Source organism: Eutrema salsugineum, unplaced genomic scaffold (genome assembly GCF_000478725.1).
Source record: "Eutrema salsugineum unplaced genomic scaffold, Eutsalg1_0 scaffold_14, whole genome shotgun sequence".
In the NCBI taxonomy this organism is placed as follows: Eukaryota; Viridiplantae; Streptophyta; class Magnoliopsida; order Brassicales; family Brassicaceae; genus Eutrema; species Eutrema salsugineum.
In genome coordinates, this window is record NW_006256877.1 from 8,125,152 (window position 1) to 8,147,725 (window position 22,574).

Here is a 22,574-nt window from a genome sequence, read left to right on the forward strand (position 1 = left end):
GTAAATTAAGGCCGATTAACGGATTGAAGAAGCCCCTACGTCCCTGAGAGAGAGGTTTGAGATAAAGTGCTGAAGTAAAAAATCTATTATATAAGAAAATAGTTCCACCAAACACATCTAAATGGATTAAAGATTGCATCCATAAAGGAGGCATGAGCAACATAATTGCTTAGTGATAGCGATCATCCCGTCTCACCAAGCCATATCATAATCACATCAAACATAGATCAAATAAAGTACTCATCGGGACAGAAAACTATCCACGCATGACCATACACGCTTATCCGGCCGATCCTCCCACAACTAGACAAGCCTTGGCGAGCATCATACCTACGAGCGCCTTGCCTGATGTAGATCGCCGATAAGGTGGATCAATCATCATGGTAGCTAGCAGAATTTGTCATGACAAGCAAATAAACAACACGGCACAAAGAAGCATCTGGGTTTAGATCCGTAAAGCATTTGGCTAGATCCGTAAGAACAGATTTCTCGATCGCTCAGACATGTTCCCACGATCACTCAGCTATATTTGTACCACCACGCTTGGTAGAATCTCAGTCGCTCTCGGCCAGAAAACTTCTTACGGACACAAACAATTTCTCTCAGATATTTTCTCTTAATCTTTCTCTCTCTATTTTCTCTGAGTGTTTGGTCAACACGAAAGAAAAAAAATGAGCCAGAAGCCTTTCTTAAATAGGCGTTCATTGTTTTCTCCAAAGAAAACCACCCAGAAAACCGTCCCCGGGTCAATCCACACACTTTCTTGGCTAAAAACCTATCTCACACGTCTTTTTCCCCGAGAAATATCTATTCCCGCACTATCACTTGCTCAGTCAACCAGATAAATGTTCACACTTATTTTTTCCTGAGCGCTTATACCACATAACCATTCCCGCTTACAATTTCTCTGCGCGTTATCAACTTCTCCAGATAACCGCTTACCAACCTTGTTGGGTTCCGACCAAGCTTGTCTAAATCCCGACCAACTTCCAAAAACACGCTATATCCGATTTGATTTAGCTTGGATAAAACTTGTTCCACTCGCAAATATTTGATTTGGCTCGGCAATCACCCGAATAACCCAATTTTCTCTGGCTAACTTATTTTTCTGACTTTTCTAAGTGAACCTCTTTGATTTTTCCCATTTCTTCTTTGTACAACTCCAAAAATCCTTAACCAATTTTCCGGCTTGGTAAGGTTTTCCCAAACATGGATGTTACAAGTCTCCCCCACTTATGATTAGATTCGTCCTTGAATCTTTATCTTTCCTCGTCCTTCTACTTAGGAAATTTCTCCTTCATACTTGTTTCTGGTTCCCAAGTCATTTTTTCTTCCCCTTCTTAATCTCAGACAACCTGAATCATCTTGACCTGCTTATGGCCAATTACCTTTACTCTGCGATCCACAATTCAAACCGGTCTACCCTCCATTTTAAGGTTTTCTTGCAGGTTTTCTTGTAGCAAACATCCTCATTCCTTACACATTTCCTTAGAAAAGATACATGGAAAACATTATGAAACGCTTCCAAGACTAGCAGTAACTCCAGCCTATATGCAATAGGTCCAATCCTCTCCAGGATCTTGTACGGTCCTATCTCGGCTGAAATTTCCTTGTTGTGGCTGTGCGATCTTTTACCATTGAAGGTAGTTAGCTTAACAAAACCATATCGCCGACCTGGAATTCTAATTCCTTCTTGCGCTTATCTACATAACTATTTTTCCGGTCCTGCGCTTCTTTCACCTTAAGCTTTAACACCTTGATCCGCTCAGTCATTTCTTTAACAAAATCTCGACCAAAGATACTGCGCTCCCCGACTTGGGTCTAACATAGCGATGTACGGTAAGGCCGACCGTAAAACGCCTCATAAGGCGATATTCCAATGCTTGCCTAGTAGCTGTTCTTGTAGGAAAACTCGGCCAAAGACAAGTAATCATTCCACATACCACCCCAATCTAGAACACACACACGCAAGAAATCCTCAAGTTTTCTGATTGTTCGCTCGGGCTGACCATCAGTCTGTGGGTGAGAAGCTGTGCTTATATGCACCTTTGTCCTGAACCACTTCTGAAGAGCCTTCCAAAAAGTTGAAGCGAACCGCAAGTCTTTTTCTGAAACTACACTTGCTGGCACTCCACGTAACTTAACAATTTCTTGATGACTGGATTCCATGACATGATGATTCAAAGGACTTTCTTTGATGGCCTCTTTCTAACATATTTGATGGAGGGTTCTCCATCTACTTCATAAGCTACCCAACACCCATCATCTGTGGATTCATTGAGATCTTGAAGCATATCGTCCATCTTTGTTTCTCTAAAATTTTGGAAATGGATTTGTTATCATTGCGTTGTCCTCTTGTGTAGTGGTTCGGAATAGAATTATGATCAATTGAACAGAGATCACGGATTTATTGTGCTTCTCGGCACTGTTCAGAGCATGCTTGGTCCTCGGGAAGGAAATATGCTCGGTAAAGTGGATAAGTGATCCGCAAACGATTACAGTAATAGTCAAGAAATTAGTGAGGGCTAAAAATCGATTATAAGTAGACAAGGATACATTCCAAAGGTTGAGATTGCTTAAGACGGGTACTTGAGAGTCTACTGTGCTTGACAAGGCTTGTTTAAGAATCAAGATATTTCTTGGACATGTTTTTTCGCGGTGAATGATGAGTTAAGTCGAAAGGAGGAACAGGTTTCAGTAGTAACTGCGGTCCGGGATACAGAATAACAGAGGATAATAACAAGTCCAACCTAACTTAGAACACTCGAAAGACAAGTCGGTAAACCAAAAGCGCAGTTGTTGGTGAGCTAAATGGGAGTTGAGGCAAGATGGGGTGTGTTTGGAAACCGGGAGAGTTTACCAAGGCACATCAACTGAGCCAAGATGGACTATCCAAAGGCAAGACCTACAAACCGCAATAGGTTAAGCGATCTAGTCTATTCAGAGTGAGATTTGGCGATGGTTAAAGGGAACAAAACAGGGTTTTTTCCCACCACCGAATTCGAGGAAGAATTCCATTTAAGTGGGGGAGAACATGTAACGTTCCTAAACCATAGGTACAGATATCGCTTAATCTGTTCGGGCGAAACTAGATCCTAGTCAAGAAAGACAAAAGGATAAGTAAAGCCTTGGAAACAGAATATGGATCAGTCGGATACACTGCAGAAAAGTTAAGGTCGAGTCGGGTAGACCACGATCAAAAACTTGGAAACGGTAATAACTGTAAATGGGACTTAGAAAGGCCAAGATTGAACACAAGTCCCAGTAACTAGTTCACAGTAACAAGTCAAGGCTGAACGGAAGATTAAGGTGGAAAGACAAGCGCTTATAAACCAGGAAAATGGTTCAATAAGGCAAATCTATGGGCCAGGATATACTTACCGAAAACAAGGATTGGTACACATGACAAGTACAATGGTCTGTTAAATAAACCAAGGATTCAGAGATGGACCAAAGGGATCAATTACGCTAGGTCTTAAGATTAGATGGGAATTGAGGTAAGACTGGCAAATGTGATTGGGAACAGGCAAATGTTCGCCAAAACGTGACCATGAACCAAGATATTGCTCACAAAAGTCGAAAGATCAAAGCAAAATAAGGAATAAAGATATGATCAGGTCGGAGATTGACTAATACCATGGAAAAAGGTGATCAAATTGGAAATAGATTATGATTGGAAAATCTAGTCAGGGTTAGACTATGATTGGGAGTCCAACGTAGCCAAGATAAGGCTAAGAATGAGGAAAAATACGATCGAGGCCATGAAAGGACCAAGGTCGGGTTAAGATCGAGTCCAAGAAAGGACCAAGATTGGATTAATATCTAGCCGGGATTGGCTAAGATCGGGAACACAAGATCTAAGTCTAGGAAGGACCAAGATCGGGAGAACAGGATCAAGTCCGGGGAAGGACTGAGATCGGGTAAAGATCTAGTCGGGAATGACAAAGATCAAGATAAACATGATCAAGTCCAGCATGGACGAAGACCGGATCATCAAGTTGGAATTAGACTATGATCGAGCATCCAGATTAGTCGGAGTTAGACTAAGTCATGGAGGAGTAAGATCTAATCTAGTAAGGATCAAGATTGGAAAGTTAGACCGAGCCAACCAAAGACAAAATTAAGGGATGATATTAAGTCTTGGTAGACCAAGGTCTAGGGAAAACAGATTCTATAACCGCTGAATTCGAGGAAGAATTCCATTTAAGTGGGGGAGACTTGTAACATCCGCGTCCCGCAAACTTAAAATGGGCCGATTTGTTTATGGGAAGGAAGTGACCTGGGTCAGATGAAGGAAATGATCGTGAAACAATGCTTGTTAAAGGAATGATCGTATAGGCTTAGTCCGGGCTGAGAAACGGGCCAAATGACTTAGCGAGATAAAAGGAGAAAAAATTGTCGAGCTAAACCAGCTGGAAGAAATGAAATAGTTGAGCTACTAGCTGAGCTAGCTGGACAAGCTGACCAACAGCTAAACCTAGCTCGACAAGCTGATCGAGTACTGATCCAACTGGATGGATTAACAGCTAGTTGATGAGCTAGGTGGGACTGTGGTAGCCTTAGGTCATGGGTGGTTGGAGGATGCGACCAAAAGGTTCTTAGGGTTGAATAACCACCTATGAATCCTAGGGGTGCGATCTAGACCGTTAGAGGAATTGACAACTTAGATCGGGATGCAAAGGATGTACGACTATGGAAAGAGACACCCATCCATATCCTATATAAGGATTATATTTCGTGGCACACACAAAAAGATAGAATAAGGATCCATGGCCAAGGGAGATTTCTGAATGAAAATAGAAATTCGCCTACGGCTTGGATCACCGGAAAGTAGGGAACAAAGTCAGGCCAACCATAATTCAGGGAAGGATTATGGGCGAATAGATGTTTCCAGACAATAAGCACACAGCCAAGGAAGCAATCTATGGCCAAGTGTGTTGATGGGAAAGAGCGAAGTTCATGCTGAGAGCGGCTATAAGAGATCGGGGAGATCGACGGAGAAGAAAAAAGAGATTCAGATCAGAGGAAGATATTGCGGTCTGGGAAGGGATTTATAAGAGCAAGATAGATCCGGGGAAACGGTCACAGAAATGGTGCATAAGCCGGAACTGGATCTGCATAGATTGACGGGCCGTAATAGAAGACTCTCTATCAGTTACTTAGTTATGTGGGGATCGTTAGTTGAATGACTAAGTACCGAAGGGAGTTTTTTATATCTATGGATACGGTTCAAAGATGGAATGGGACTCGGCAAGGAACATAGTCAAGGTAGACGCATGTATTGATCAGTTCAAAACCAAGACACAGATCAAAGGGGCGCCGAATCACGAACGTGGCTACGGTAAGTACACTACACTGGGAACAAATAGTTAGTGACTTACATGTTACTAGACAGTTACATATTACTTCACGGATGTATGACTTGAACCGAGTCTAAGAATATTCTATAAACCAAACAGAAGTCAAAGAGAGCTGTCTGAAGGTAGAAGATGATCTGACCGGCAAATGATAGATTGGAATTAGATCAAGGGGAAAAGAAAAATTTAAGTAGAAAAGAAATTCCGCTGTGTATTATTAGAAACGTTAATGGATCTAAGTTAAATGGCCAAGTAAAGTCAGAGGGAAGATCCAAAGGAAATCCCTTGTAAGAAGTTATTAAATAAGAAAAAGAAATAGAAAAAGTTGAGGTTCGGCCAGGTAATGGCCTGAACATGGAACACATCATTCACGGCCTTAGGCGGGCCAGGACGGGGTGTTTCAAGTTGGTATTTCACATGCTTGCTCCTAGGATGGTTAGTGTTGGGTTTTGGGTACACCACTCATCGGCTAAAAAAAGTCTCGCGCTAGGTTGTTGCTTAGACTCGTCTAGGAATCCTGGTAATAGTTAGAGTGCAAACTAAACGATTTCTGCAAATAGTTAAAAGCAACAAAACGGATAAGAGTAAGAAAAACAAAGAAACGGCCGAAACAAGTCAGGCCAAGGCGTCGGATCCGCCTACTTTAAACCCCACCAGACCTGAGGCTGGGGAAAAGGAGAATGGCAATGGGAGTCCGGTTGTACATGATCAGACGAAAGTCGTGGATCACGGAAATAGGCCGATGGGTGACCAGGATGGGCGTGATGCGGGGAGCCGTGATGATATAGCCAAAACAGGCTAAGGGTGCTGGAGATAATGAAGGAACGGCGGGTGGAACGGGAAACTAGACTGTGGTCCCTACTCCTTCGGAGATGTGGGAAACACTACAAACCATTATGACGCAGTTGACAGTCTTGAGTCAAACTGCTGCACCGACGGGAAATCCGTCCGATGGGCAATCCACGGGAATTCATACGGTCATTCTAATAGTGGAAGAGAAAGAAGGCATGGCTCCAGAAGTGGTGGAACTAGATTCGTCACTGGTTAAGCCAGCTAGGAAGGTGGATTACTTTGTCGTTTTAGATCATGTGTCCAGGTTGGGAATTAGGCAATTTAGAGGCAGTTCTGACCCGATAGAGGCGGAAGAATGGAGGAACCGCCTGGGCAGAAACTTTTGATCCACAAGGTGTCCTGAGGATTACAAGAAGGATATTGCGGTTCACTTCCTGGAAGGAGATGCACATAACTGGTGGATCTCGGTGGAAAAGCGATCAGGAGGTATTGATACCTTTGCCGAGTTTGAGGTAGAGTTCAATCAGAAGTACTTGCCTCGGAAGCTGGGATAAACTGAGCAGACATAGGACAAAATTAGGCGGTGTGTCAACACACATCTTATTTGATACCGGAGTTACACATAGTTTTGTGAGCCCATAAATGATAGGAAAAGGGCAGGTTCCATAGAATACCTGGAAAAGACTATAGGATAGTCAATACTGCAGGTGGTCATGTCATGTTATTGAGGGAAAGTACTTCTGATTGAACTCGAACTCAAACTCAGCAAAGGTGTCAATACCTCCTAATCGCTTTTCCACTGAGATCCACCAGTTATGCGCATCTCCTTCCAGGAAGTGAACCACAATATCCTTCTTCTAATCCTCAGACATCTTGTGGATCAAAAGTTTCTGACCAGGCGGTTCCTCCATTCTTCCGCCTCTATCGGGTCGAAACTGCCTCTGAATTGCCTAATTCCCAACCTGGACACATGATCTAAAACGACAACTGCCTCTGAATTGCCTAATTGGCTAAACGGTCCGCGCATCTAAACCAGATTCTTTCTATGGTCATCATTACCTGAACCGCCAACAATATAAGTATATGCTTTTTCGGCTAAGTATTATTCATGCACATGTATGCGTTTATGCTTATGATTCCCGATCCCTTTTATGTCTAATCCAGTTCATGGGTCGGTCTTAGGTTGGCCGAGTTTTGGTGAGATCCGTTCCGTCCCCAAGGCCACTCGGTTGCCGTGCCAACTGGATCCGGTCAATAACCAATACGATTACATGCGCACCATCACCGACCCAATCTCAATTCCATGGCCAGCGATCTTTTGAGATTTTGGCCGAGACACACGGTTGGATCGGCCTAACCCATACTTGGGCCGATCGTCACATGCCCTCGGTAGAACCCTTTATCACTTCCACCGCAACTTACCATCCAATCAGCCTAGCCCATACGTGGACCGATCGTCAAGTTTGTTCGGCGAAATGATAACTTAACCGTACGTTTATATCTATGAACGCACCTTAGATTATCGCGCTTGTTTGGCTCTTGCCGTGTCATTCTCTCTCTTCCTTCTTTTCTGCCGCGACCCGCACCAGCCGCTCTGGACGGTTCTTTTTCCGCCGGTCAAGTTTCCTCTCTTAGTTTTTACTTTTTCTCACGACCAAGACTTTTCCCTCCATTTGTGCGTGCGTAAAAATGAGAACAAAGGTCTTATTTATAGTTTTCTCCCTTTTGTAACCGCCATTAGTGAACTGGTGCGTGTTGTTGGCCGAACGGGTGCGTTGATTGGGTGCTTAGGCTTTGCAACGCTTTGGCCATAACTGCCCAATAACCGCCCATAACCGCCCAGCTCGGCTAGTCCAACTCCCACTCAACTGAACCCAGCTACCGATCACTTAGCCTAGCTGAACTGAGCTTCGCAGCAGCTGATCCAGCTTAGCTCAGCTGTCCAGGTTGTTTTAGCTTCGCACAGCTGCTTATCGTTCTTCCATCTATCTTTACGGTCTTTCCTTTCTTTTTCCCGGCTAAGTCTTAGACCAACGAACTTAGCCGATCACATTGGACCATGGACCCAGTCTTTCCTTAGGCTCCCGACCATTCTTCCTCGCTTCACGGCCATGGTCCGTCCTGACTATTCTATTGCGGATCGGGGACGTTACAGTCTAGTTGCTTGAAGAGTGTTGTAGAAACCTTCTTCGTAGTAGGGATTTTGATTTATAGGGTCCTTTGCTTCGAGAACTGAAACAAAGAGAACTAAAAACAAAAATAAGTAGAAAAGGGTTCCAGAGTAGATTTACCAACCTTTCTTAGGGTTTTGCCGAAAAGAAAATGCGTGCCTTCCCCGGCAACGGTGCCAAAACTTGATGCGGGTGTGGTGAGGGTGTCAAGATTTACCCTAATAAGAATCAATAAGCCACAAGTGCACATCTGATCGATTGTAGTACTTATGGATAAATCATCAGGGAAGGAAGTTCTTTTCTGCAAAAGTCTTTGAAAGAAATATAAAGTAAGGAAGTTTAGAATCAGGCGATATTTTAAGGGTTTTGGGTGGTATCTTTAAACGTAAACACTAATCTAAACGGTAAAATATGGAAAATCAATTGACCTAATGACTAAACCTAATAAAATGACTAAAAACAATGAAAACGACTAGACCTAAATTGCTTAAATGAATTAAATGAAATCTGCTGGAATAAAGAAAATAACCTAATGACTAAAGCTTGTATGAAAATTGGCAAAAAAAATTATAAAGACGAGACACTGGGTTTTCAGGGAAATTCTCTCCAAGGGATGAACGATTCAAAACATTGCTAAAAAGTAAATTAAAAGATCCTAGCTTAAACTTTTAGAACTCGAGTCACGAACGTATGAATACGCCACTGTCGTGATCATAACCAACTATCCCTCACAACCTTGACCAATAGGTTTCCACTATGGCTCTGGTAGGTTTCCACTCTAGCCCTGGTAGGTTTACACTCTAGCCTTGGTAGGTTTCCATTCCTATGGTTGATCTGCTCTTCTCAAACTAGATATGGCCCCGGATGAATACTTTTGCAACACCAAGGACCTAGATCAGATTGTAGTTCATGACGCCACTCCCATGCATTAAAAATAAGTTTAGAAGAAAAAGTACTAAGATCGGCTTTAATAGCTAATGGAATCCTCATCGAACATATATAGCCCCCATCGAAAAATCTCTTAAACCCAACAATAAAACTACTCAGACTTGATTAAAGAAAGCAAAAACATTGTATTGAAAAGCTGTATTGAAATCGATATGGTAAAGAAGCAAAAAGGGTTCAAGAGATAGATCTCTATCTCCCTAAACCTAAAAATGAAAGACAAAAACTTAAAAGCTGCTAAAAGAGAAATCACACATGTGTCTCTTCGTTTAGGGCTCCTAAAGCATGTATTTATAGTGTTCAAGTCATTTCTGGGCGTCACTTAGGATTTCTCCAAATGAGAGAATCGTCTTGGGCTTGAAAAATGGCTTCTAGGCCAAACAGACCAATCTCCGTGGTTGGGAAGGACGGGACCGGTGCGAATCGGGTGTTGGCTGCGGGTAGGAATGCTTGCGGACTGGTTTACAAGACATCTTGCTCTTCGTGTAACGTTTGATTTAACCGTTGGATTGCCTTGATATAAAGTGTGCTGGAAAGCTGGTAATTCCATCTTTAAGGTCTCGAAATTTGATCTGGATCAGACAGTGAGAAGGTCTTCATTGAGGGTGAACTTCTGTCGGTTTGGCTCTGAAATCTGGTCTTCAATCCATTTTGTTAAGCTTTTTCCTAAGGTTCCTGACAAGAGTCTTGAAACTACAAGTATTAGAAAAACATAATAAAAACATTTGAAAGCAATATAAACATAGAAAAAGTATCTCAAAACGATCCATAAAATTGGTCAAAATACGGTATTATCAACTCTCTCAGACTTAAACATTTGTTAGTCCTCAAACAAAGCAAAGATCTAATCTGATGAAGTGAAAACAAAGATAGGAAATGGACAAATCTCAGAGAGGTGAACTCCTAAACTAGGACCATAGATCGTGCATCAGTTCACCACTTAGTCTAGAAAATTCTCACCAAAACACAAAAAATACTAGTCCACTTTTTCCATCATACGAAACTTAAACAATCTAAATCTCTATTCCAGTCAACTAGCTCTCTACATTCATTAAGTGGAATAGTGAAATCTCATCGAAGACATCATCCAGGGTAGATGGCGTTTGGCATTTAAGGGCTGTTTAAGTGGTGGAGTTAAAGTGTTTCGGGTTACCTGATAAATATGGAGGATGCAAAATATTATGCTAAACCGCAAGAGAGAGTGGACTTCTTGATGTCCGCAGTTTTCAGTCACTTCCTCTTGCCAAATGTTGTTGCATAACCCTTCCTCCTTTGTTGTGAATAGCTACTTCCCCTAGACATAGATCTTTTCCGAGAATCCGAAAGATAATCTCCAAAACTCCAAATAATCAGACTCAAGCTTGCCTTAAGGATAAAATTCGATCCTTTTAGACTCTCCAAGGCTTTTATTTCCCTTCCTTTCTTATTTTCGGATTTTTTTTTTGGAAAAGGGGAAATGCCTTTTTTAGAGATAGAGAGTCTAAAGGACGAGACTATACCAAGATTTTGAAGTTTTTCCAAGGCAAACTGAGTTTTCTCCTGGTGTTGAATCCTTCCAGTAAAGTTTCCGGCAAAATCAGAGGTCTTGGTCTTTGGTGACTAAAAACTGCGTCGTTCCTCTTTCTCTGGGCTATTGCTGTCTGTGTGACCAAAGCGGTAGTTCAACGGTGGGGGAAGGTACGCCGATCCTTCCGGAGTCTATATGACTGGAAGCCTGTCTGTGTGACCTGGCAATGTTGAACCTGTCTGTGTGACCTGGTGCCTGTCTTTGTGACCTGGCGATGTAGAGCCTGTCTGTGTGACCTGGCAGTGCCTGTCTATGTGACCTGACAAGGTTAGAGACATCACAATTGCTTGCTAGTTGTTTGTGCATCGCTAGGATGCTTGTGTGTTGCTTGTTGGCTTTATTCTTGACATGCTGGTTGGAAATAAATGAGTGGAAAGGGAGCCTGGTCTGCTTCTCACTGAGTAATCCCCATTACTCACCCCTCCTCTTCCCTTGTCTTATCAGGTGTAGGTGATTGTTACCTGGGCGTTTTCGATCCTGACAGACCTGAGGCTCACCATCTGGACCAAACCAGGCGTCTCACCGAATGCGGTTAGATGGCCAACCTAACATGCCCGATTTCTTTGGTTTTCTTAGGAAGCCTGGGATAGGGATGTTACAAACTTGTGACATCCCGACCCACCCTCCTTTTAAGGACCATGCGCGGACCGGCAATATCAATCCTAATTCCCCCCAACCGCCCCTCCCAGTGAGCCCAATGCCCTCTCTAGGCCCGTGGGTCCTACGTCCTCTCTCTAGGCCCGTTGGCCCACCACTGTCCGACGATTGGGAGTCGTTAGTCTGGAAGGCTCGTAAGACTTGTCTACTGTCCCTGTAATCACCACATGATCTTTCCCCGTGCTTTGTCCTCACTCGCACGGTACCGCAGAGTACTTCCCGGTAGGTCACCCATCATGAGATTACTCCAGCATCAGCACGCTTAACTCTGGAGTTCTCTCAGCACACTTGACCGGAAAAGATAAGTGCATTTTGTTGACATAGGTAGCCAAATCAATTCTTATAAGCCTTTCCATATACCGGAAATCGGGATGTTACAATTCTCCCCGACTTCCAAGGAATTCCTCCCCGAATTCTCCCTTTACTCCCACAGTGCTTGTACCAGGATCGTTCACCCTGTTACGATGTGAGGCCACATGACGACTCCACACACGTGGTTGGGTGTCGGCTCTGATACCACTTGTGACATCCCGACCCGCCCTCTTTTTAAGGACCAGGCGCGGACCAGCGATATCAATCCTAATTCTGCCCAACCGCCCCTCCCACTGAGCCCAACGCCCTCTCTAGGCCCGTGGGCCCAACGTCCTCTCTCTAGGCCCGTTGGCCCAACACCCTCTCTAGGCCCGTTGGCCCACCACTGTCCGACGGTCGGGAGTCGTTAGTCCGGAAGGCTCGTAAGACTTGTCTACTGTCCCTGCAATCACCACATGATCTTTCTCCGTGCTTTGTCCTCACTCGCACGGTACCGCAGAGTACTTCCCGGTAGGTCACCCATCATGAGATTACTCCAGCATCAGCACGCTTAACTCTGGAGTTTTCTCAGCACACTTGACCGGAAAAGATAAGTGCACTTTGTTGACATAGGTAGCCAAATCAATTCTTATAAGCCTTTTCATATACCGGAAATCGGGATGTTACAGGTACGATTTCACAATCAGTCCAACCATTAGTCTTCACAGCAATGACAACTAAGGAAGTTTGGGATAGTCTTTCCACAGCGTTTGGCAATCCCTCTCGTGGTCATCTCCGTCAACTCCGGTTCCAGATCAAGACCACCGTTAAAGGCACCAAAACAATCATTGAGTATTTTTGTACCATGAAAGCCAAATATGATGATCTGGTACTCCTTGGCAAGACTATGGATCAGGAAGACTTTATTGAAGATATTCTTGATGGGCTCGGTGAGGAATACAAGCCCGAGATTGATGCCATCAATGGACGCGACAATCCGATCTCGTACAGTGAGTTGTATGAGCGTCTGGTGAACCGTGAAGCAATGATTCTCTGCAATCAGCCTCCTTCCGTTGGTCCGGTTGTGGCTAATGCCACTGATGCTCGTCCTCGTCAACAGCACCGTCCAACAAACTACAATCAGAATTCTCATACCAACCCTGCTTCTCAGCCTCCTGCCTATGGTCACACCAACACCAGTCAATATCGGTTCTCCAAACCATACAAAGGAAGATGTCAGGCGTGTGGTGTACAAGGTCATAGTGCCAAATTTTGCCCTGAATTTCGCATGATCAAAAGCTCATCCTCTGTTCCATCGTGGCAACAACAATACCCACAGCAGCTTCCGTGGCAACCACCACCCTAGTTCTAGTCATGGCAGCCTCGTGCAAATGCTGCGATGCTCTCTAACTCTTCAACCTGGCTTGTTGACTCTGGTGCATCACACCACATGACGTCGGATTTAAACAATCTTTCGGCTCACAATCCGTATAGTGGTGGTGATGATGTGCTTCTTGGTGATGGCTCTGCATTACCAATTACACACTCTGGTTCTTTTTCATTTCCCTCTTACACACGTCCTTTTCATCTAAATAATGTTTTATGTGTGCCATCTCTTGATAAAAATCTCATCTCTGTTTTTCAACTATGTAAAACTAATGGTGTTGCTGTTACCTTTACACCAACATATTTTCAGGTCAGGGATTTACAAACGGGAGCTCTTCGTCTGGAAGGCAAGCCTAAGGACGGTACTTATGAGTGGCCCAAATTACCATCCTCCAAACCACCATCTCTTGCTTTTGCCTCTACTGTTAAAGCTAGCTTATCAGATTGGCATTCTCGCTTAGGACACCCTGCTTTTTCTATTCTTCAAAAACTTGTTTCTCAATTTCATTTACCAGTTTCTTCAAATGTTTTGCTGGCTCAGCCATGCTCTGCGTGTTCTATCAATAAAATGCACAAGTTGCCTTTTTCAAAATCTACTTTAGTATCTTCTCAACCTCTTGATATCGTATTTTCAGATGTTTGGACATCACCACTTCTTTCTATCGATGGTTTTAAGTACTATGTTATTTTTGTTGATCACTTTACTAGATACACTTGGTTGTATCCTTTGAAACAAAAATCACAAGTTCACAATGTTTTTCTTACGTTCAAAAATTTGGTTGAAAATCGATTTCAATCCAAGTTAAGAACTCTCTATACTGACAATGGGGGTGAATACATTGGCCTTCGCCATTTCCTCTCTAGTCATGGTATTTCACATATGACCAGCCCACCTCACACACCTGAACATAATGGTATTGCAGAGAGACGTCATCGACATATAGTTGAGACGGGCTTAGCACTTATGTCTCATGCATCTATGCCAAAGTCTTATTAGACATATGCCTTTGGTGCGGCTGTTTATCTTATAAACCGTATACCTACACCGACTTTGGATTTTAAAAACCCTTTTCAAATTTTATATGGTCATCCTCCGAATTATCAAAAATTACGTGTTTTCGGGTGCTTATGCTTTCCATGGTTGAGACCTTATGCATCTCATAAGTTGGATGATCGATCGACACCATGTGTCTTTCTTGGGTACTCCATCTCGCAAAGTGCCTATCTTTGTCTAGATAGAACGACTTCTCGGATTTATACATCGCGTCATGTTGTTTTTCACGAAAGTGTTTTCCCTTTTCTGTTAATTTTCGAATTGAGATCTCGGATATCTCCGAGGAACCTGAAGCTGTACCCTCTTATCCGTTAGTTCAAGTCATCCCACAGTCCACTCATCAAGTGCCTTCTGCCGCTGCACCGCCCTCACCAGAACAGAGCTCCCCTGCTTTAATGCCTTTGATTTCTTCTCCCTCTGTTTCAGGTTCAGAACCGTTGTCGTCTCCCACGTCCACTTCTTCACGAGAGACTCCCTCACCTTCTCCATCTCCTGCGACGGCTCCAGCTCCGGTTCAGCCACAAGCAGTGGCTCCGCCTCCACAGCCAGCTCCAACACGCACAAGCAATCGTCTTCGCAAACCAGTTCAACGGCTAAACTTACACACCACTATCTCGCAAACCTCTGAGGCTATCCCCAAAACCGTGGATGAGGCTTTTAAGGATCCTCGGTGGCGTAAAGCCATGAGTGATGAGATCAATTCACATATTAGAAATCATACTTGGGATCTTGTTCGTTTTACTAATGCATCTAATGTTGTCAATTGCAGGTGGGTGTTTACAATCAAACAGTTGCCTGATGGGACCATTGACTGATACAAGGCCTGCCTCGTTGCCAAAGGCTACAACCAACACCTTGGAGTTGATTACGAAGACACTTTTAGCCCATTCGTCAAGCCAGCCACTATTCGTATTGTGTTAAGCACAGCTGTTTCCCAGAATTGGTCGTTGCGACAACTTGACGTCAACAATGCCTTCCTCCAAGGACATCTTCAAGATGAAGTTTATATGACCCAACCGCCTGGTTTCCAAGACAAAGACAATCCACAAGCCATCTGCAAACTCCATAAAGCCATCTATGGTCTTAAACAAGCTCCAAGATCTTGGTACAATGAGCTGCGCACGTTTCTCCTTCGATCCGGCTTCACCAACTCTGTTGCCGATGCCTCCCTATTCATATATAAGCAGAACGATATTCTCCTCTACATGCTTGTTTATGTCGATGACATCATAATCACGGGCAACAGTTCCTCTCATATTTCCCGGTTTATCGCTTCCCTTTCTCAACGCTTCTCTCTTAAAGATTTAGGCGATTTATCTTATTTTTTAGGTATTGAGGTAACTCGTACAAAAGATGGTGTACACCTAACACAGCGTCGTTATATTGCAGATTTATTGCACAAGGCCAACATGACCAATGCTAAACATGTCTCCACGCCAATGGAAGCAAACTCATCGCTCACTCTTCTCTCTGGGACCGCCTTAGATGATGCAACAGAATACCAAACCATAGTGGGAAGTCTTCAATATCTCTCCCTCACCAGGCCAGATATCTCGTTCGCTGTCAATAAACTATCTCAGTTCATGCATCGCCGGACCACTGAACATTGGACTGCCGTAAAAAGAATCCTTCGCTACCTCTCCGGTACTATGTCACACAGCATCCACCTACGAGCAAACAACAAACCAGACCTTCATGCCTTTACCGATGCTGATTGGACGGGAAAGAAAGACGACTACACATCCACAAGTGCTTATATTGTCTACCTTGGAAGTCATCCTATTGCTTGGTCCTCGAAGAAACAAACCGGTGTCTCCTGCTCTTCTACTGAGGCTGAGTATCGCTCTGTCGCGTCTACCACTGCTGAAGTTTGCTGGATTTCGTCTCTCCTCTCCGAATTGGGCATCAATGTCACCTCCACTCCAGTCATTTATTGTGACAACATAGAAGCTACATATTTGGCGGCAAACCCTGTTTTCCATTCTAGGATGAAGCATATCGCTTTAGACTACCATTTTGTCCAACAATTTGTTCAATCTGGCCAGCTGCGGGTAACTCATGTCACTTCTGCGGATCAGTTAGCTGATGCTCTCACAAAGCCGCTCTCCCGCGCTCGCTTTCAAACTCTTGCTGTCAAGATCGGACTCTCGCCCGGCCGTCCGTCTTGAGGGGGTGTTATAGAATATGGAAACACATATTCTCCATATCTCGTCATATCTCAATCCTCTCCTATAATCTCTCTTATACTTAATACACTTACCGTTGTATATTGACCTCTCCTCCTGTATATATTGTGTCGATACTTCATCAATAAGATTATCAGATTACCATTCTCAATACAATATGCCTCAAAAAATAATTATTAGGGAGAACTTTGCAATATATGTAATCTGTTTAACGTATACTAATACAATATGTTCTTTCCATTATTGCATCGTGAGAAATCAAAAATTTTTCATATAGTGGAGAAAATAATGGAGCAAGTTCATGCATGGAAGTATCAGAGCTTTTAAAGATGATATTTTCGTACATTTTCAAGATTTAGATTCTAGCTATTTAAACGAAAAATATTTTCACCATCATATCAATCTTGGGCTTATAATTATAGTTACTTGCATCTCTAATTTTTCCAACTGCGAACCCTCTAATACACTACAGACCCAAAACAGGAAACATATGTAAGAATTTCAAATATGGATAAATACTGTAAAATCAAACAAAATCTTGATTTCTCTGTAAGAACCTCGCGAGATACCCTCAAAACCCAATACATAACCATGGAGAAATAGTCAGTTATTAAAATTATTTTCTTTAGTTTGAGAGTATGTGTTCTTTATTATTTTACATTTTCGATCTAAAATGACATAAATGATAATCTATACATGAGACATGACTAAACCATCAAACATACTCTATCAAAATGAATTAATTTAAAGAATACACTAGGAGAAAAATGTGAAAGATAAGTGTTTCTTCCCCACATGTCAACTTTGACGTCAAAACAAAAAATAACCCTAACCGTTTCTTCAACCGAGCTGCTTTTGCAGCATGAATGTGCGTCGTCATCATCAGGATTCGCGTTATCTAGTCTTTCATCAGGGCTGCGTAGATTCTTAACCTGCACCAGGACCTGCTTGAGGTTGATGCAGAGTTAATTGGCAGTGGCTTTGTTGGTCTGAGCGAGAACCCGCCAGATTTGGTTCTCCATGGAGAGTGACTTCAGACGCTCCTCAAGTTCATGGTTCATCCTCTCTCTTTCTTCTTCTTTGACTCAAAGCCTTTTCATCAGCCCATGCTCTATAGTCTCCTTATCGTCCTCACTTGCTTCTTCCTTGTTTCTAGAATCTCGAATTTCATTCTTTCCATCTGATCAGGAAAATGAAATCAGTGAAATTCTTCTAGTCTATGTGGCAGCAATTGATCAAAGTATTTATAGGAAAATGATAAAGGGTTTAGGTGTTTTTCCTTTGTTTATAAGGATTATTATTGATATAACTGAATATTCTTTTTGATCTCTAAGAACAAAAACATAAGAAGAAGATGATCATATTGTGACAAAGTTCGCTAGATTTACTGCCAAAAGAAACATTTTAAAGTATGGCATGAGTTCAATCGATGAATTTACCTTTTACCAAAACTAAGATGACCTTGGATTTGTTGTTGAAGAAACTTATTGTGGTGACCTCTGAAAACAAAAAAAAACAAAAATAAGAAGAAGAAATTGTGACAGATTTCGATAGACATACCCGCTAAAGGAAGTGTTGAAGATGCTAGAAAAAACCCTAACACCAGAGGAGGTTTCTGATCTTGTGTTTCTGATCTCGTGATTAGTGGAATCTTTCTTCTTGTTTCATTAGGGCATTAAGAGCTGGTAAAACTGTAGGATCAAAATAAGGAGGGGAAGACCATGTAGTAGTGACAGGGAAAAGACTTCAACAACGAAGCACATGTGATAACACCGGATTTTGACCATTTTTATGGATCACTTTAATGTCTTTCACATGTATTTTTACTCCATTTGCAAAGGTTTTCAAAGGATTTCTATATTTTTGGATTTTAAAAGACTTTTCAGGTAATTTGGGATAAAGAGGCATAAATTGGAACAAAAAGACTCTTTTGGATAAATGCAAACCGTCAGAACTCTCATGGAGAGACGAACACATTCTCACCGTCTGATCACCCTCAAAATTGGACAACTTATAGAAGAATCAACCAGCTTTCAAATGCACTTGGTTTGGAGACATTCCAACGGTTGGATCTCAAGATATTCCATTTGCTTCGGAGACACTCGAAGACGGCCAGCAAGTCACGCGACCGCGGCCACCAGCCTATTTCCCGCGGTCACAAACTTCACGACCGCGGCCAAGCCTCTATTTCCCGCGGTCACGTTACTCCCGACCACGGCCGGCCAACTCCAATTAAAAGCCCATATTTCTGAAGCCCAAAGTCATTCCTCTGCCTCAATTCTGGAACCCTAGAGACCATGGAGTATTGAAGCCTATAAATACTTGTCATTTAGGTCGTTTTTAGACACCACCTTCATACTTTTACAGAAACCCTTTCCCTCTAGCCGTTTTATGCGATTTTTAGAGAAGATTGTTCAACTCTGAGTTCTTCAATAGAGAAGCTTTCTTTCATCTCTTTTCTTTACTGTTTTTGATTGTTTTTATTAAAACTAATGATGATGTCGACCTCAGCCATGTCTGAGTAGATCCCGAGTTGGGCTTAGGGTTCCCGAAAGGGGCTCTCATAATCGATTAAGACATCTAGGTTTATAGATCTGGGATTTTAACTTTGTTCTCTGTTTATTCTCGTTCTTATTGCATGTATGCTTGATTGATCACCTAGTATCTGATCTAGATAGTTAGTGTTGCGAAAGTTTTCATTAAGTATCAGACCTAGAATGAAACAGGCAATTTTTCCGTAGGATTGGAAACCTACCTGCAGCAAAATCGTGAGTACTGACGAGTCCTGTGTAGCTCTTGCGTTCTATCCCTTCCAGGGCTAGAGTGGCAACCTACTGGTCAGGGTTGCGAGAAACAGTTGGTTATGATCACGAAAGTGACGTAGTCATACCGCCGTACTCTAGCTCTACAACCCTATATTTCGATATCCATCAATCCCAATCTATAATCCCTAGTGTTAAAACAGATTATGATCCCTGTAGAGTTCCCAAAAGCTCAGAGTTTTTAGCCATAGTTTACAAACCAATCAATTTTTATCGATTTTTCTATTGCTTACTAGGATAGATTTATTTGCTTTCTTTCATTTTAGTTAAATCTGTGACAAACAACCAACCCCTAAAACCAATCTAGTCTAGACATAAAGTTAGAAACCGTAAAAGAATACCAGGCACACAAATCTCTGTGGATTCAATCCCTAAATATTACAGCTGATTAGCTGTGCACTTGCGGCTTTCATTTGTTTTTATTAAGGGTAAAACTTGTTCCCTCGCGCAGTAGACACATCAAGTTTTTGGCGCCGTTGCCGGATATTTGTTTCGCTGCCTTTGTTATTTTTCTTGTTCTAATTTCTGTTCTAGACACCTGATCTCTAGTTCTTTCTTAAAGTTTGCTGAATTATCTTTCCCTTCTTTTGTTTTTCTCTGAATTGCATGAATACCAGGCGCAGACCTATAGAAAACATTCCAATTCTAGACGAGATAGACAGACACGAAAGAGAACTTCGAAGACTTAGACGAACGCAAGGAATGGCCAACGACGACCAGCCTGGAGATCCTGTTAACCGAGCTTTAAACATTGACCAAGACGGGTCCGAACATGGAGAAAATGAAGAGAACGATCACAGAGAAGGTGATCGTGCTCGACAAGATGGAGAAGAGGATGAGGTTCCTCCAAGAAACCATCAAAACCGCGAGAGAGAAGAACGTGAAGACCTTGATGCACCTATCAATGCAGCCGATGGTGACCACCAGGGGATGCAGCCGAATGGACGCGTTAACCGTCATGTTCAGCAAGCAAATCAACACCGAAGACTAGCCAGGAACCATTGCATAGCTGATTTCGATGCACCTACTCAGAATTTTCAGAACTGATCCGCAATTCAAGTACCATTTCCGAACCGGAATGAGTTTGAAGTCAAGCATCGAATCATCTCTTTGGTGAAACAAAACCAATTCCATGGAGTTCCTTCTGAACATCCAATGGATCATATCGAGCTCTTTGAAGAAATCTGCAGCATGATGAGAACAAACCAAGTTCCAGCAGACTATTTAAAGTGTAAGTTGTTCCCTTTTTCATTAGCAGACAAAGCTCACCGTTGGTTGAAATCTTTGCCTGCAGGATCGATTACTAATTGGGAAGAATGTAAATCTGCTTTTCTGAACCACTTCTATACTAAGTCAAGGTCGAACTTGTTGAGAACCAAGATCTCAAGCTTTCAGCAAAGACCGACTAAACCTTTCTATGAAGCCTGGGAACGTTTTAAGGAGTATGAACGTGACTGCCCTCACCATGGATTTCCCGGATCAAGCTTGCCGAGCCCATTTTACCGAGGTTTGCAACCAAAATACAAACTTTCGCTTGATACAGCTAGCAATGGAGATTTTGGACAAAAGACGATAGCACAAGGAAGGGCCCTCATCGAGAATTTTCCTGAATACGATCGCTCGACAAAGCAAACCGGAACAGACAACAAGGAGATAACCAAGTTAAAGAACATGATGAGCCAGCTTTTGAAAAGCAACAATCGCCCAATCCATGCTTGTGAGACCGACAATGGCGCAGAAGACGAAGGACCTAGTGATATCGATCACATTAATCCAGCCTTTCAAGAAGAAGAAGTGAACTATGTAGGAGCACAAGCACCATATCCAAATTGCTTCAGCAATGGCTTCAACAACAACTTCCGTAATGCAAACTACAACAATTTCTCTTACCGCAATCCAAATGTGGAGAATCCTCAAGATCAGTACTACCCACCACAGCAAAAATCCTTCCAAAACAAGTTCCAAGGTAGAAATTTCAGAGGGACAGGAGCTTATCAACCGCGACAGCCATATAACTATCAAGGTACAGGTTTTAACATCCAATATGTACAACAGCAAGGAGTCACAACGAACCAGCTAGCTTCGCAAATCGGAAGACTTGAACAGTCCATCCAACAGGCATCTAAAGACATGAACGTGAAGGTTGACTGCATGTACAATGACCTGAACGGGAAGTTTGAAGCTTTATCTTCGCACGTCAAAAAGCCCGAAGAAGAAGCCAGAGCCGATGGAAAAGATGAAGAAACCCCAATCCTTGTACCACTTTACAAGGATATCGATGCCAAGCAGCCACCATTCAAGGTACCTTAACGTTCATCGTTTCAAAGGCTTACAAAAGCCGACGATCCAGGACGTTTTGTTTTCCAATGTTTCATTTCAGGAATCAAGTTCACAGACTGTCTATGCGATTCGGAGCCAATGTCAACATCATGTCAAAGACATTGGGAAATATTGGGAAAATGGCCTATTCCTCCACGAATTTTATGCCTTCTGAAAATCCATACCCGAACTATTGAACCATGCTTATAACTACATGAAATATTGAAATGCAGCCAATTTCACCAAAATCGTAAACGGTGTTAATTTTCCGTCAATAATTAATGATGTGGCTGAAACGTGGCATACCGGTTTACTAAGTTATTTGGTCGATTTTTTATTTATTTCAGGTGATCAAAACGACGTCGTTTTGATATTTCTATTAAAAATGCATTCAATAAGACTTGAACACATGACCTTCCAAGTAAAAAATGTGTTCAAGTCTTATTGAAAGCATTTTTAAAAAATAAATATCAAAACGCGGTAGTTTAGGTCACGGAAGAAAGAAAAGGACGAACATTTTACTTAAGACAGCGGGTGGCAACGGTTCAGGCCGCTTTTTTTATTTAATGCGGAAAATTCACCCCAGTTGCGCAATTGTGCGACAATCACGAGAATTTACACTACTGCGAAGTGATTATAAGTATAGATAAGAAGGGGCGGGTGTATAATGCTGCGGAAGACAATACATGAGGTGGGAGAGCAGAGTCATGACAAGAAAGTAAACAGATACAACGAGTAGACATGCCTTCACGCGAAGCTGTGGCGAGAGACGGATGCTACTGCAGCTGCGACAACGAGATAGACAAGACGAGTGGGAACATAATAACCACTAAAATAATAGGCAGCAGCACGATAGCTTTGTATGAGGTAGTGGACGGCGACATGAGTGCCGCTCATGTCAGAGTAGGGAAACAAGAGGTAAAGGATGTTACAGAAAAATTTCGAAAATGCTCGTCCAGCATTACGAAGACATACCACAGACTTAGTCTCAGGATCTGACTACGTACAAGCAACCCGTGTCGGGCTG

At 42.6% G+C, this 22,574-nt stretch overlaps 1 protein-coding gene and 1 pseudogene across 2 annotated transcripts in view; one reads left to right on the top strand and one right to left on the bottom strand.

The window, feature by feature from the left end:
- Positions 1-14,787, top strand: part of LOC18022703 (microsomal glutathione S-transferase 3) — a 21,460-nt gene extending 6,673 nt beyond the window's left edge. Inside the window, exon 5 of one of the 2 annotated variants that reach the window (XM_024159024.1) lies at positions 14,647-14,787. The gene's annotated coding sequence lies outside the window, so the exon portion shown is untranslated. Of the gene's footprint in view, positions 1-11,276; positions 11,345-14,646 lie in introns of those variants that run through there. The other variant, XM_024159023.1, reaches the window with a different exon arrangement.
- A 5,812-nt stretch (positions 14,788-20,599) lies between these two features.
- On the bottom strand, positions 20,600-20,700 carry LOC112088718 (annotated as a pseudogene).
- Between the last annotated feature and the right edge of the window lie 1,874 nt (positions 20,701-22,574).